Source organism: Rhamphochromis longiceps, linkage group LG19, assembly GCF_057381845.1.
Source record: "Rhamphochromis longiceps isolate RC_006_pf linkage group LG19, R_longiceps_female_GT1.1, whole genome shotgun sequence".
In the NCBI taxonomy this organism is placed as follows: Eukaryota; Metazoa; Chordata; class Actinopteri; order Cichliformes; family Cichlidae; genus Rhamphochromis; species Rhamphochromis longiceps.
Window position 1 is genome coordinate 12,916,690 of NC_140575.1, and position 13,374 is coordinate 12,930,063.

Genomic DNA, 13,374 nt, shown 5'->3' on the forward strand with positions numbered 1-13,374 from the left:
CTGTGTTTAACTTGCAAAGTTAAAGAAAGGCAACAACAAAAGAGTGACCTGTGCAACCAGTCTCACAAGTCACGGCGATGCACAGGCACGTGAACCAATTCGATGGCTGTGAAAAAGTCAGAGGCAAATCTCCGCAAAGCTAACTCCTTTGTCCTTCTCTGCAAAGCCTTTTCAGAGAGGAATGTGGTTCAGAAAGGCCGATAACACAAAACAAGCCAAAGCGGGCACCAAACACCACCTCAGCGAAGGGCACGGCGAGGCTCGGCTAAGCACCAGCAGCTGTGCCGCATATGTGCCGCTTTTACCAACATGATTAAATTAAGGCTCCTGCCAAACTCGTTATTATCCCATTCATATAGGGTGGATCAAGAATGTCAATGAGGATCATGCTCATTATGCAGTCGTCGTGCACAATGCCCACAAAGAAACCAGCACTTTCACACGATTACACAGTAAATCTACAGCATGTTTCAGCTGGCGGCCATTCTTTTACTGACTTTGAAAAATTACAGTCCGACTCTTAATTTTTATTCAGCAAAACAAATTCCTCAACTAATCGAATCACCGCTCACAGGCAGATGTGAAAGCCCGGCGATGTCCCACGGGACGGGCCGGAGAAATCGACAGGCAGATGCTTCGACCGGCAGAGGTCACGAAAGGTCAAGCTGTTCCATTATGGGAGTACAAGGGTGGCATTTATTCACAGGCTTTCCCTCCTAAGCTGGCGTGGGCTCAGAGGGAATGGAGATGGATACTTAACCCTTGAGGCAAATAGCCAAGTACCAACAATGCAGCGTTTCTCTCATTGCTGGTGGAGATAAAGGAGCGCTCTGCCCGTGCCCACCACGAGAAAGGTATTAAAAAGAAAAGAGCGAGACATGAAAAGAAAACCAAAAACTTCAGACTTGCTCAGATCTTACTGTGCTGCCATCAATGCATGATAACAACAACAAAAGGAGCTTTTCTGACAGGACTGATGCACTGCAGCCCGCTTTAAGCAGCAGTAATGACCACAAAGGCACACAGCAGAGGCACTTCAAACACTCCAGCCTGATCCGACTTGTCTGTAGTGCCGGTGAAGCTGTTTCGCTTCACGCTACATCAAAGCGACTCTGCTGCGTGGCTGCACGCAGCATCAAGACAGCGATACAACAGTTCTTCGATGTTTTTTTATTCCATGTACAGTTAGTGGTTAGCTGTAGGGCTGCCACGATTTGTCGACTAGTCACGATTACGTCGACTATCAAAATCGTCGACGACTGATTTAATAGTCGACGTGTCGTTTGAAGCTTTGTAAGATCGCAAAAGACGCAGGAATAATAGCAGGATTTAAGAGTGTAATAACGGACTGAAACAGAAGATGGCAGCACTGCATGTACAAGGATGCCAGCTGCCGTTAAACCCCGAAGAAGAAGAAGCAGCTGTGTCCCAGAATTCATAGCGCGGCCCAGCTTAGTTTCCAACAATGGCGGTAGCTAGTTAGTTTTAATATTACTCTTATTATTCTTTCTGGGTCACAAAATAAACGTTTAACATATTTTCAGGCGAGAATGTAGCTGTGTAAACCTCAAATATCGGCTCAGTTTATCAGGACACCACATATTTTCAAAAGCGCTCCGACGTTTTCGGAGACGTCTGTTACCCACTAGCTCGATAGCTAGCCGGGGGCTAGGTCACTAGCGCCGTGAGAACACCGGACTCCCGGCAAATTGTTTTCAAACCCACCGCCGTCTTTCGCGACTCAGGTTAAATATATATGAGTCACTTAGATAAATTAAAAATGTTGTTGTTTGGCTTTTTTTTTTTTTTTTTTTAGTATTTTATTTGTTCCTGAGTAAATCGGTTTGGCTGAGATTAAAGTTATAGTTTTTACACAGCTGAATAAACGTCAAGCAGACAGCTGATTATCAGAAGTGTGAGATGCTGGAGAATATACTCCGGTGTCCTGTTATATTTTAGATAGCAAGGAGTTTATTCAACTTTACCGAAACAATCTGCAAATTTCATTAAAATTGAATAAACTATCATCTTGTCTTTATTTTTAGTTAGCACCTTAAAAGCTTAAAGCTGTAAGCTAATGATAGTTATATAAGAGCAGATGCTGCTGGTGCAATAAGCTGTAGTTTTACGTCCAGTGGATGATGATCTGATTAGTCGACTAATCGCATAAATAATCGGTGACTAGTCGACTATCAAAATAATCGTTTGTGGCAGCCCTAGTTAGCTGAATGCTTACTGCACCTCGAGACATTAAACGTGACGGTATGGATGCTGGGAAAAGATCGGAAAAAATGAGCGCAGCTTTCCAGCTTGTTAAAATACTTGTTGGCTTAGAAAAGCCCGTGGCACTGTATGATAGAATAATTAGCAAAAGCAGCAGGCACGTCTGGGATTAAACATGAACACTTAAGACAACCCCCATTAGAGAGAAACACACACATCATCACTGCCCACTAACTAATGGCCTGTTTTACTATTCTGTTTTACTTAAGGGCCAATTGAGTGTGGAAGACAATGAAAAACAATATGTTTCCAATTACTGGAATCTAAATTTGATCAAGTACAAACGCATATATGAATCACACAGACGGGGAGGAAAAAGGGATGCACGAGGCTAATAACACAATATGACTGTAAGTACAGCTTTCGCAGCTCCTTGAACTGCAGCAATCATCTTAACTGTCAGGAAAACCCAGTTCCTGGCATTTCTCAATGTTGTTATTATTAGCTTAAGCCCGGGCATGCCAGTGTGCACCCATGTGCTGTAATATATCGTTATTAGTATAAAAAAAACTGGTACCCGCAAGTTTCCAGTGAAGCCGATTTCTCCACGCGAGCAGACCGCAGGGCTTCCCGCTGGAGACAAAACCGCTCGCTCACAAAATTACTACAGAGGAGCAGGGCAAGCGCCTAAAGAGACAAAATTACTGTAATAACTGTGATATGTTCTTGAAGTTATTCTGCCAGGAAGAAACAGACATTTGGGACTCGTCAACAAAAACCTGTCCCCTCTAAAAGCCTGAGCAAACGAAGCCTCCTAGTAGCTGTTTGCAATGACAGACGAGATGAAGCGCAGTAACCTGGAGACCAAACAGTATCTGCTGCATGTCGCTGGGCCGAGTGACACAACATCAGCCGCATATTAGTCACCAGTCAGGGTGTGCTCCTTGGATCACTAACCTCATGAGACTGTGAATAAATGATTTCACCCTGCAAAGTGGAAATGATTTATAATGAATGACTTCACCTCTGTACGCATTCACTTTACACCGGATCCTGTCACATGCGAGGGGAATAGCAATGAGGATATAAAAGGCTGTTTGGCGGATGTAGAAAAATCTTTAAAAAGGACTTTTTATGTTCCTTTGATATGCTGGAAGCAGGATTCCCACCATGAAAGCAGGTGAGATAGAGATCAAAACTCACAGCCGCTGAAAACCAACAGGCGCTTCGTACGCAGCTACTCCATCAACATGGATGTTGGAGGCTTTGAGAGAGCTATGCAGAGTAACACAGACTTCACATTATTCAGCTGAGAAGAATTTGGGCAGAAGGGCTGCTGCATAGCATGGGAACCACACTGGCCTCACATATTTCGGCAGTCATATTCTCAAAAAGACACACACACATAAAGAGGATGTGTATTGTATATCGTCTGTAGCTGTGAGTCACTCGTTCCCCTAAACTGCAGCACACATAGCCTCCACATCCAGTCAGATCCATCCAGAAAGGCCAACAACGGTCCCGCTGAGTGCGACAACCCACCTGGGATGTTTGAGTGGTTGTCAGAGATAACCCATACAAGCTCCTGCTCTGCCCGTGGTACGGTGTGTCTTTAACCCGGACTCAAAAGGCCTCAACAGAGGCAGAGCCATGACCTTTTCAAGTTTGCCTTCACTCCGCGGCGTTGAAAACTCTGCAAATAAAACACCAAGAAACTCAAGAGATTTCCCATTTAGAAGAAACAGCTGACCTTAAAGCTTATTTACTTTTTTTGAAACAAGACAAATGGAAAGATTGATGAAAATGTCACAACACAAGCTGGAGCTAAGAGACAGATGGGTCAATGAGCTCTACCTTTTAAAGACAGGAACTTGGTTAAGCATGAAGCATGGAAGCCGAGAACCTGCCTTAAAGCCCTCCTTTGACTAATAAAGGTCCAGCTACCCATCCATCCAATTTCAGCCAATTATCCGGGTCGCGGGCATCAGTCTAGACTGTAATCGTCTAGCTCTTCTGTCACGCTAGCCAAGCGGCATAAACCCTCCCCATGCATGAATGTCCCACAGTGGAAGGGTTTGCATGCCCACGTAATCCAAGAGCTAGATCGTCAGGCCAATTTGCCCCTGGTAGGGTCTCCAAAGGCAAACGCTTCATGGGCGAGGGGCCAAACTAAGAGCAATTCAAAAAGATTCCATATGAACAGCGGTCCCCAACCCCCGGGTCACGGACCTGTATCGGTCCATGACTCGTTGGTACCGGGCCGCGAGAGTTGAGGCTCGGGTGTGAAATGTATGGTTTTCAGGGTTTTTATCGCTTTTATTGTTAACTCGGTTTCTCTGGGTCTTTTCCCGTGTGTAATGAATAAATCTTCTTTTTTTTGGTTTTATTTTGTTGTATTTATCCGCGACACCTTAAAGGCTGGTCCATGAAAATATTGTCGGGCATAAACTGATTCGTGGGGACCGCTGCATATGAATATTGAGTCAAGAAACATGGCTGCCCTGCTGGATTTCCAGAAGTTTGTACACAAGGACTTCCCCTTCCATATCCTCCAGTGAGTTCATTATAAATCATAAAAGAGCCACAAGATTGCCTCACTGCAGAGGTCAAAGGTTTGCTTTAATGTTTCTGTATGTGAAAGTGGAATCAGTGCACTTAAACTAGGTAAAAAACTAAATAAAAATATTCCCAAACAATGTTTAATTAATTTTTTTTGATAAGAGTTTTTTGGGTCAACTTTATCTGTGCTGTCTGACGTCTTTTCTAATTTAAAGTGCACTGCATGAACAGAGACACCAGGATCAATGACAGTCCATAAACCCGGCGCTCTAGCACCTTAAATAACACGAGGATTGAGCAGTAGACAGGTTTGGAGCTCCAGTGACACCTTAATGTCAAATACCTGTAATAGCCTCAGGTATCCCCTTCACACCTCCTTCCATCAGACTCAGACCATCGCCGCATCAAGTTTTAAAGGAAGATTTATGGATTTGGTGATATGAGTGAAGCTGCAGCAATGAGGGTGTATAGTGTCGCCTGCTCTGACTTCTTTGAGGGAGGGAAGTGTATTAAATCTGCACAGCTGTCCCATATTACAACACGCTGGACTGCAAACCGCACCCTGTAATCTGAATGACTAACCATGGAAGAAACAGCCAATACCAACCTTGACTTTATCTAAATGTTGTGTCTTTTGTGCATGTCAACTTGCCAAGGATGCATTTGTGAGATAAGCACTATGCTTGGTAGCACAAATATCCATGAGGAAATATCCTGTGTTGTTGGACGTAAAGATACACGAACAGCGGCCCTGCTCCTCGGTTCAAGTGTTTCTCCTCTAACGGAGTCTGTACGGTCTGTACTTTCTGTGTAGATAAAGCCGCTTGGTGTTGGGCACCTGCAGCCATCAGGTGTGAAAAACCATCCCGGCAGTTTCTTGTGGAGCCAGAGTGTCACAGAGAGCCAGCCGGGCAGTGGGTACGTTTGTCACTCGCAGCCAGGGAAGCCCAGCCCTGCATTAAACGCCTCTTACGTAACAGCTCAGATCGTGTCCTGGCACTAGCCGAACACAGAAAAGTGGAGCTGGAAGTTTCTGGGAGGGAAACCCAAGTGTCTAAACTACAGTTTGAGGTAGAGAAGGGGTGCCATAGAAAATAAGCACACACAGGATCTCCTACAGCAGCCTGGCTGATTTACCGCTCGGCTTAGGTTGAGGATGTGAGGCCTGTCTTACACCATTTAGCCACAATTTCACATTAACCTGATAAAATGTTCTTACACACTCTGTTTCATTGCTCTTATTGTGGCACAATGAAGCCCTTCACTTCTACATCCTTTTCCTTCGAACAGACGAGGCCCGTGAGCCGAACAAGCCTGGATGATGATATCAGCTCAGGAAACAGGTTATTTAAAAACATTTACCTCTTCGGAAAAAACAGGATTTTAGAGGAATCTTTAATTGAGCGTGTTCCATGAGTGGACGTCAGGATTGCTGGTTACCTAAAGCAATCAGGACCCCGTCTGTGTTTACACTGGCCGCACGCCAACGTGACAAAGGCTGGAGACTAAGAAGTAAAGAATAGAGCTTATCTATCTCAGAGATCAAACCGCCAACTGTTAAAGCAGGGAGTGGGCTGGACGGGCAGAGGGGTGCTAATGAGCCTGAAAATGTTCCTCAACATAACATGAATGCAACGGCTGCCAAAGACCCTCGAAACACTTTGCATGTTTCACAAAGCCCAGGAAACTGTGCAGATAAGGACATGGACTGGAGCGAGCTTCTGAGCGAGCGAACGAAGCGAAGCAACATCAATATCCTGCAAGACTGCAGTTGTGCAATTGTGATGATTGATATTTGACTGCTGAAGGTAAGGCTGGGATGAATGGACTACCGGATACAGTTGCATCCATGTGTGCACGATGATGGATTTATGAGCATCTTAACTTTATTTCCGACGTTTGTATCGCCCAGATTCATCATTTGTCATCTTCTGAAAGGATCCCATTGCAGTTGGGTACCTGTTAGACGAGTATGACAAGAAATGTGGTGTCTTAATTAACTATAAAAAACAAATTAATAATAAAAAAAACTATTTAAAAAGAGGTGAGGGCTTTTTAGTTTTCTTTAAAACAAAAATAAAAATAGTTTACATCCACCCGCTGTTGAGCAGCTGGGACGTTGTTGTAAATGTGTACCCAGAATTTGCTCCATCCATCATGGAGGACAATGCAAGACGCACAGCGTCAGCTGAACATCCCAGCGCCGGGCACTCGTTTAGCCTGTAGCACCAGCTGTGTTTGCCTTTCCAATAGGGCCCAGATAGTAAGTGGGACCTTATGGCTACTGGACTGAGGTAGGACAGATCAATCACAATTTCTATTGTTATAAACAGGCTTGTAGCCAGTGTGTGTGTGTGTGTGTGTGTGTGTGTGTGTGTGTGTGTGTGTGTGTGTGTACAGACTGGGTTATTTCCATACAAACTGGGCTGTTGATTGCTTGACAAATGAGCCAGCACGCGTCATCTTTTAAACACAAACATCATGTAAATACAGACTTCTCTCGTGTACGCAGTAGAGACGTGATGCAGCTCGACTGCTTCCAGTCTGAATATTTACAATCCAGACCTCAAACAGGGTTTACACAGAGAGCTACGCTCTGGAGGAATATGCTTTGAGCGAAGATGATCACACGCCCTCCGACTGAGGTCTCTGTAGCCGCCATACTGTCAGTCATTTCATTGTTCACACATTTAGATAATACAAACTACTGCTTTTATATTCAAGGCCTTTAAATCACTTGGTCCGCTTTCAAAATGCTGAAACAGCACCATTACCAGACTGAAATATTGCACGCCGTCTAACAAGCTTACAAGAATTACATGCACTGCTACTCAACTGCTGCCATGGGAGCTTTTTCCCTCGTGTTCACCAATCGCTGCATGATATATAAGGCCATCAATAAAAGCGTAGTAACAGCCTAACAGTTATTTCTTTGGGGTTAATGAAAGTCTGAATCACACGTGAAGAGCTACGCCATCCTCTTCTTCATTTGCACCCCAATTGTTTACATGCCTGCCTGCATTTAAAACCGTACTGCCTCCCTTTAGCAGGTGACCCAGACAGCATGAAGCTCCGTTTAGCCCAATGCATTAAATGAATCTCCTCAAAGAGAGGAGCCAGTGTGAGGAGGAGCATGAATGGGCCGGTTCAGCTGGATGAGTGTGCTGCTCTGCTGAGCTGGGCAGAAGGTTCAGTATGTGCAGCAAAGCGGGAAATTCTGTGTTAGAGCAGATACACAAAGCTGACTGAACAAATCTCACAAAGTGGATGCACGCACGCTTGTGTGTGTGCGACCACCAGCCCAGTATCCACTGCAAAACAAGTTAAATTCAGAATCTCTGAATTATGCAGCACTCAAAGTACTCGGCGGCTTCTTTTTGCCGTTTCAGCGACAGGGTTCGGTTATTACTGTTGTCCAAGCGTCCGCTGAAAGCCAAGAAGGATAACCTCGGTGTTGTGTCCGTGATAGCTCTTCGACCTGTAGCTGCGTGAATCCAAGAAGGGGTCAAAGCCAGCCACGTGTCTTTTGGTCAGCCTCTCGGTGAGCGCCGTATGAAATGAGAAGTCTTGGCCAAGATGCTGTCAACAGCAGCTTTTAGATCACCTGCTTTTTATAGCAACCACTCCAGACACTGCTGGCAACGGGCTACCAGCAAACACTCTGAAAGCCAAATATAAATTCAACCACAGCAGCAAGAAATAGAAGCACGCAGGCCACCATTATGCTCGCCCGACTGTGCAGCCCGAACAGAAGCCTCAAAATGGCATTTCACTGGAATCAAGAAAGCGAACATGCCGAGAAACCGAAAAGAAATCAAGTTTTTGCTCATTTAAATGTGATCCTTTCAAATCCTTTTGTCTCCTTCGTGTGGAGTCCCTGTGGTTTCCCTCTGCAGGGCCTCTCTACCTAGAGACAGTGAAAGGCCCTCATCCCCGTGTGACAATGAGCACAGATGTTACCCGTGCACCTTATATGGAGAAAAATGTGCAGAGGAGAAGACATGAAACATTGGCGTTTCTCGGCCAGTGTGTGAACACTTTGAGAATTAATGATGACAGGCGCAGTCAGGGGAAAACACTTCCAAGTTTTTGTGCCTGACCAAGGCTGCTTTTCACACGGAGCATCAAAAAGAAGCAAAGACGAGAGCAGTCGACAGTTAGACGGCTGTTCTTAAAGTTACTTGACAAAGTGCATCAGCTGTTGATGTACTGACTGCAGTTCCAGTGGTAATTATGTCACAGAGTCATGCTGTTTCTGAGCCTGTGACTCTGTGCCACCCAAAGAGAAGCCAGCGTGGCCTCACCCTTTTATCACTTGTAAACAACTTTGACGGCCCTGCCAGATGAAACTCGCCCCTCGTGCCACAGAAGGACAGAACGAACCAGCTAAACTATCACATGTTTTCCACTAAAAGGAAATTAAGGGCCACACTCGGTCAGCTTTGCTCTGGTTCAAGACCCCGTTCCAATCCAGGGAAAAACAGAATAGTAAAAACAATATGTTCCTTGTGGCGGAGGACTTCTGTGCTGCAAAAATGTGAACCACAGAAGCCAAAATATGCACACGGTGCTTCTAACCCGGCGCTATTCTTACTGATCTCGCACAAAAAGAACAGGGAACACACATGAGATCAACGCAATTATGTAAGTAAATAACTATTTCTGGATAGTCCATTAAAGAGGCAGGGGGGCTGATAGGCCTGATGAAATATAAACCGAGCACGCAGCATGTTCCCCCTGCAGAAAAATAAACACAAGGCATTTGCTGAAGTTTTTCCTCCTGGGCATGTTGGGCTCAGCATAATTCCTGGATAAAAATGACCGGAGTAAATGATTTACATTTACAGTGCAAGCACATATCCAATCTGTCTTGCTGCAAAACACTGGACAGACTCCAGCCAAAGCCATCAGACAGATAAATGAGTGACCCGGGCGGCTGTTCGAGTCAAACATTAGCCACTGTTTCATTCTCATCTGTGGCATTTAAAGGTAGGAGGACAGTAAGACTGACACCTTCCTGTGGGTGTTTCCATGACCATCCCAAAAGGCATGCCGGGCTCTTCCTCCTTTAATCCAAAACTCTGTTTGCTCTGGGCTGACCCTTCACTCCGGGGGTCCCGGGGCCCTTTTGTTGCCTCTGTATGTGGCTAGAGCCCTTCCACCCCAGCACAAACCCAAACAACAATGCAAGTGGCAGGTAATTCACATCAGTATACATCCTGTGTGTCCCACATCTCCCAGCCTATAAATGAGAAAGAAGTTCAAAAGCTATAAGCAGCCTGTGACACTGCTGCGAGCTACAGCATGAAACAGCCACGCAGATACCTTTAGTGGGACTTTTAGATCGTGTCCAGGCACAGTTTGTGTTTATGGTGCTCCTATTTATCACCCCAAATTCTGCTTCACAGTGCACAATAAAACATAACGATTACTGCTTTTCAGGTAAGAAAGTCCAACAACATCCACAGTGAAGGCTTTAATACGTGACAGATCCACAGACGGAAGAAAGGGGAGACCGTTGTCAACATGAATAATTACACGACGGCAGAAAGCCTCAGAATAAAACAGATATCTCTATGAAATCATTCAAATTTAAAATCACTGGATAATCGGACGTGCTGCAGTTGGATTACATCGCTGCCTCAGTCACTGGTCGACTTACTGGAAATTCTTTGTTAAATTGTTAAACTTTTTCGCGCAGAGTGGGAGACGCGTTTAAGCTGAACGGCAGTCTATTAAAACAGCGTGACTGGGAATAAGTTCGTCTACAACTTACCGGCTAATGCTTCCACCCGTGAAACACATTCCCCGCAGCACTCCTGCGTCCTCCTCTCTGAAAACTCTTAATATACCAGCGCTGCATTAAAAAGTCTGCGTTTCTCGGAGCTAATTCCACGATCCCTCCGTGTCCACGCCAAACGATCCCGGGTCGGAGCGCCAAGAGACTGCGGACTCCTCGCAATGTGGGGTTAAACTCCTCCTTCCCACGGACATGGAGAGGGGGGATGGCCGAGAGCCTTGAATAGACTACAACATGGAGTACCGTGGAAGGAAATCTAACCGTGTGACGAACCAAGGTGTTTCAAACTGTGGTTCGTGGACTTTTTAGGGGTCACGAAGAAGGACTTTAGGGTCCTCAAAAATATCAGAAAAGTGTTCCTTTCCCTTTATTCAAAAGGACAGATTTTACACTTTATTCATGAGCACAGCTCAGCCTGTGAAGACAGTTAGCTTCCTGTAGTCAGACTGAAAAGAGAAAAAGACGCTGAACTTTATTTAATCTGGCTGTTCTCTGATTGTTAAATAAACTTCAATTAAAAAAACTTCTTGGGTGTCCTGGGTTAAAGCCTAAGCTTGATTTGAAGTGACTGCTAAAACCTTTTGATGGAAAGTTGGTGAAAGTAAAAGAACTGTAAAGGACCACACAGATAAAAAAATCAATCAATCAAAAGACTTTAAAAAAGAAGGAAACATCGTCAGCACCAAGATTAAAATGAGTTTGGGGATGTTATGATATAATCTGTGAAAATGATCATATTTTATACTGTGTGTTTATAAGCATCTTCTTGCTTAATGCAGTATTTAATTACACATAGAAAGCTGAGAATAACGCTGATGTAATGGGGGCTGAGGGCTCGTCGGGGCTTCAGGTGAAGAAAATGATACTGCAGTTAAACATATGCAATTATAGATTTAATGTAAATAGCTATTAAATGTGTAGACTATATTTTAAAGTTAACTTATGGGTTGTTAGTTAGTTATTATATAAGAGGAGGTATGGGAGGCAATCGGTGTGAGAATCATCCTGATATGAATCGCACTGATTGGGTCACTGACACCAAACTATTTGTTTCCATCTGCATTTATGACCACAGTCAGAACAGGCGTGAGCATTTCACTCTTTCCTCTGACCTCTTCAATCATTCTGCAAAGGTTTAAATCCAGCATTAACGAAACTTTCTTGGGGCAAGTAGTTGAGTTTAAAGCCTTTTCTCCATGACAGTCCTTCACCTGAAGCATGTCCTGCCTTGGAAAAGGTGAAGAAGGCATCTTTTACATAACAGTGACAACCCTGACTGTCACGTGGTCTGATGAACTGATAGGCAGTGTGATAGGGAACAGGTTTGTTCTCCTCAGGAACTCAGAAATCATGCGGTAGCTGCCACTGTCGCTGTTTCTCTTGGACTAAATTTAAGTCCTTTGTTCCATTTTCTTTCTACCCTTCTTTGTCGAGATGTCTCAGATTACTGATAACATGACCGTCACGGCCTTGCTTCCTTAAAACTCCCTCGCAACTGGCACAAAGCTTGAGTTTCATAACGTGGCTCTTTGGCCGGGTGTGCCAGCCCAGCCCGCCCTGTCCAGTCTCCATATCAGCCAGTTTACAGCTGTGGCCACGGTGCCTGTCGTAGAAGCAGATACAGTATTTCTACTCCTTTCATCACAGTCTGATCAGGATCTGTCATCACAACAAGCAGCCTTTCATCCCCCTTGGTTGGATGTACATAGCCTTGGGGATTTTAGCTCCAGTTAACCAAGCATGTTGTTGTGAAATCAACATATCTTAATATGCATCTGCAGGAGTGTCAAAGGATTTCAGAGACAAATTAGGTTGTTAGGGAATGTGAATCATTACAAATGGAACTTGTTGCGTTTGAACTGATTCACATCTTTTTATTGGTAATCAAACGTAGTGCAATAATCAACTGGGCAACCATTATCAGCCTTTCCAGTGACATGCTACCAATCCCAGCACACAATGTTTCCAGGGCAGAATCCTGGATACATTCGGAAGCTCCCTGTGTCATCTGGCAGCGTTCGGGAGCTCTGGTCACTCCACATCTCATTAAACGTAATTGGCTCTGACGGTCATCCTGCCGCCCATCATCCCCTCTGTGTTTGTCTGTCGGCCTGGCACAAGACGACGGTCCTGACTTTGCCACTCCTGCGAACACACCGAGGAGTGAGGACAGGGCCGGTGAAATGAAATATTGGTATTGTCAGTTTATTGCTTTAAAACACAACGGGGAGCAAAAAGCATTGAGCTCAGCCAGAAATGTGGGCTTCCACAACACACATAGTGACACACATCCACACCTCAGTCCTCCTTCCTCGCCTCTTAAATGAGGCTTCTCAACACCCCCGGTCCAGCTATTCCGACTGTCATCGCTTTGTTCTGCCATTATGGCTTCTCTAATAGGATCGTCACAGTTCGTGCATTTCTATGTGAGTGTGTATTACTGTACGTGAGACGCAGGGAGGGGGCTGCAGATTCCCCGATAAGCGATGCTCACACCCTTCTCATAGCTGCCTTTTGTAGGCTGTGATCTGGCCATTATTACCACTATATGAGGTACTGAGATGTGAGAGCTGGCCTGTTCAGCGTCCATGTGTAATTACCAAACTGATTTGAGATGTGAGCCCTAATGGTTTGCTGTGGCTGGAAGACATTTTTCTCATAGAGCTGTCTGAAAGGCTGGCAGGGTTAGGCAGAAGGTGCTGGGAACACGGTTTTTGTGTGCGCAGCATTCATGAACACAAAGAAGGAGATGTCATAAGGTGCATGTGAGACAAAGGGAGGGCTATAATCAG

General features: G+C 44.9%; 2 protein-coding genes across 3 annotated transcripts in view; both read right to left on the reverse strand.

The window, feature by feature from the left end:
• tiam2a (TIAM Rac1 associated GEF 2a) overlaps positions 1–10,605 on the reverse strand; it is a 60,615-nt gene extending 50,010 nt beyond the window's left edge. The window contains exon 1 of the mRNA XM_085392494.1: positions 10,559–10,605. The gene's annotated coding sequence lies outside the window, so the exon portion shown is untranslated. The remainder of the gene's footprint in view (positions 1–10,558) is intronic.
• scaf8 (SR-related CTD-associated factor 8) overlaps positions 1–13,374 on the reverse strand; it is a 68,146-nt gene that overhangs the window by 11,179 nt on the left and 43,593 nt on the right. The window contains exon 21 of one of the 2 annotated variants that reach the window (XM_085392499.1): positions 12,496–12,727. The exons of the other annotated variant lie outside the window; for it this stretch is intronic. The gene's annotated coding sequence lies outside the window, so the exon portion shown is untranslated. Of the gene's footprint in view, positions 1–12,495; positions 12,728–13,374 lie in introns of those variants that run through there. 2 annotated transcript variants of the gene reach the window in all.